This window comes from Pygoscelis adeliae, unplaced genomic scaffold (genome assembly GCF_000699105.1).
Source record: "Pygoscelis adeliae isolate BGI_AS28 unplaced genomic scaffold, ASM69910v1 Scaffold202, whole genome shotgun sequence".
Taxonomy (NCBI): Eukaryota; Metazoa; Chordata; class Aves; order Sphenisciformes; family Spheniscidae; genus Pygoscelis; species Pygoscelis adeliae.
The window spans coordinates 1,756,055-1,759,454 of NW_008824544.1; the positions used below are offsets into that span (position 1 = coordinate 1,756,055).

Below are 3,400 nucleotides of genomic sequence, written 5' to 3' on the forward strand. Positions count from 1 at the left end.
CGTTGACCTGCTCTGAACTCCCATTTATCCTCAGCTTCAAAGGAGGAAGGAAATGTTCTGAAAAATGGTCTTCCTTGTACTTGCTGTATGTCACGGTCTACCTCGCTACGTACATCTTTCCCTTGTGTTCTCCTAGCAGCAAGGTGATGCAGGAACACCTGCTATTGATAAGATGGAGATGAAAATTTAATGGTGAAAAGAAAAAAAAGTAAAGAAAAAAAACATTACCATGTTAACAAACCCTGTGAGCAGCTGATGGGCCTTAAACATTTGCCTAAACTTCCTTTTTATAGAATGACGCTGTTCTGAATCTCAGCCAAATTTAGGTTTTAATCATATGCTTGGTTCTGAACTGGGAAACCCACCTTGCAGCTCTCTGTATACTTATTCCTCTCAACAATTGTAAAATGAATGCTATAATGACAGTAATATCCATTCAGAATACTAGGGTACTGCCTAAGTGGATGTATATGACATGCAAAATAGATGGCATGCTAAATCTATTAAACATGCCAGGTTTGTATATTCAAGGAAATAAGATAATCGGATGGTAACACAGCCTGGCTGTGTGTGATTCTTTAAAAATATATACATGTGTATATTTTGCCCCTTGATTTGTTCCTGTAATTTTCTAAAATATATGTTAAAGACATCATCTGCCTTTTTAGATTGCAAGAGCTTCATTTTCCCATAAGGCCCACATAATCAGAGCTGGTTCCTCCAACAGGCATCTTTGCACCTCATTAATTAGTAATCAGGGCAGAAGCCGTACACTTAGAGATCTACATACCTGCAAATGTAAATTATGATTGGGCTCTAAATCTCTCCGCAAGGCTTTTTTAAGGCTTCTTTTTTGCTAATTGTAGTGCATCCCATTTTCAGGCTTCTCCAAGGATTATAAAGTTTGGAAGGAAATTAAAACTTCACATTATGCTAGCTTTCCTATTATGACAACTTTCAAAACAAAACTGGCCACAAGTACAGGAAATTTGAGCCATCACCCATTTGTAAGGGAGTAGTGTCCTCTCTCTTGGGTTGAGTTTTAGCCATGATTTGTGGCTTTCTTTGAATGCTCAGAAGAGAGACCAGGGTGCCTGCATGGGCAGGAAGACCAAACTTTTGAAGCGCCACTGTAGTCAAGGAGAATTTTGCTGTTGGAATCCAAACTTCACTCCCTAGTATTTATTGTGCCTGCAGTGGGTAAAATTTTCCTTTGAGTACAGGAACATTGGCCTGGACCCTCTGAACTAAGTATAGCCTCTATGGGTTGTTCTTTCAAAGATAAATTTCACCTCAAGTTCCTTGGCAAATTAGAAAAATAAGAGGCAATGGGCCAAAATAGACTCCCAATGAGTTGCTTGTTCATTGCCTGGAGTTTTTCTTCCTAAAGGAGACTGAACATATTGGCAAAGTGCTACAGGGAATTGTGCAAATTCTGTCTTGCTCTGCAAACAGCACCTGCTTGGAAAGCAGGGTAGGTTAGCTCCTCGCTGCTGCTGTTAGACCAGGATTATCTGCATGACACTTCTGTCTGCACTGTGGGAATACTCATAATCTTCAGAGTATTCTCTTGCACCTATCCCTATCATGAAAATTATGAGGGATTGGCGCTTTTTTTTGCCTTTTTTTCTTGTCTGCCTTTGTAGTTTGGGGAAAAAAAATCGACAGATCAGAGGTTGCAATTGTCAAATTAAATACCTTTTTAAATTTAGGCTCCTGAAGGGTGTAGATAGTTCTGGTAGCGTGTTCTGGGGGTGGTGAACTCTTCTTTTCTAATGACTGTGGAAACAGAAGGCAAACTAATACCATGATGATGGTAACAATGGTGCAGCTCCTTGGAAAGACAGGGCATAGGCGTGGGATCCGTGGAGGAGGTGAGAGTTTGCAAGCAGCTTGGAGAGCCAAAAAGAGAAAGAACAGCAGCATGGGGAATGCGGAGGCCTGTTTGGCACGTGTTTCCCATATGCTTCAGGCTATCCATCTGAGAGGTATATTATCTGTGTCAACAGCAAATTGTAAACTGTACCTCTTCAACCAGATTGATAAGTTCAAAGGGGAAAAGAAAGGAAGCATGCCAGGGCATCTTGGTTTTCATGACCTGTGGTGTTTGAGCTTTTGAGGAATGCTTGAAACCCTTTGATTTCTGAGTAGTGGGAAGATCCCACTACATTTTATAAGTGAAGTGGTGTTTCTCAATTTTCAAAGAGGTTTAAGAAATTCTCTTGGTCAAAATGTCCAGATAGCTTGTGGAAAGACACATAGGAGAGTTTGAACACTCATTACAATTCTTCTGAGCTTGCACACGTTTGTGAAGTCTTGAGAGACCCGTTCAAGTTCCACAGGGAGGAAGGAGAGGTCCCCTCATTCATCTTACAGAGGTTTTCAAAGAACAGTATTTGCTGTGTGATAAGATGTCCCCTCCCCATCCTGAGTCCCTTGCAAAAAGGTTTGAACGAGCATCCAAGCCCAGGAGTACCAGGATAAAATGCTCCTCCTTCCCCATCACTGTTCCTGTCTTTAGATGTAGGCATCACTTCAGAAACCTGTCCCTTAGCACAAAAGGCCAAGCTCACCTCATGGAAACTGGGAGATGGGTATGGAAGAGGCACCTCCTGCACACGTTTGTCTAAGTGCCTGGGCACTTCCACAGAATTAGGACTTTATTAGCAACCTGAAGATCTGTTTTCTTCTGGGTAGGAACTGGGTGGCTGATAGATCTATGCCATCATCTCCATTCCTCCCCTGTGTACAATAGGTTGTGTGTCTGAGTCATCTCTCTGCTCGTGCAGATGAAACAAAGCTTAATTTCTTCCACTGAGCTTTTAGCAGCTAGAGTTGATGGGGAAAGACTTGCCTTTAGATCTAATTAATTTGTCTGCCTGGGAGGATTCTGAAAAGACTTTTATTGTTGAGAAATGTAACATCCCTGAAAGATTTTCAGATGATGAATTTTGTAGTGTGTCCTGTTCTGATCACCCATTAGGTCTAGTCTGACCACCTTTGTATTGCCAGGTGGTTATTTTAACCTATCTACAAAGTTTTGGTTAAGGATTACCTGCCAGAAAAGCATGGTTTCAAGACTTTGAAGGCTCTACCATTGCTAGATTCATCTCAGCTGTTAATCACTCACAGTATTTGTCCATTTAAGGATATTTTCCCTTTTTCAAACAAAGAGGGTTCCTGCACTCTAATGCTGAAAAGCACATAAACACATGCTTGACTCTTAAGTTGTCTGTGGCCATTAACATGCTACAATTTAGCAAATACTTAAATGCTCCTTGGATCAGGATTTGAATACAGTCAATACTTTCAGGCACATATCCTGAGGACAGTATGCTCTTAAATGGATCAAAGCATCACCACTTCAGGAAAATGACAAAATTCTCTGTTTAAAAAGAAA

At 40.9% G+C, this 3,400-nt stretch overlaps 1 protein-coding gene across 1 annotated transcript in view; it reads left to right on the plus strand.

Annotated features, from left to right (window-relative positions):
- The window catches only part of CELF2 (CUGBP, Elav-like family member 2), a 379,525-nt gene that overhangs the window by 302,950 nt on the left and 73,175 nt on the right, over window positions 1–3,400 (plus strand). The gene's annotated exons all lie outside the window — the stretch shown is intronic.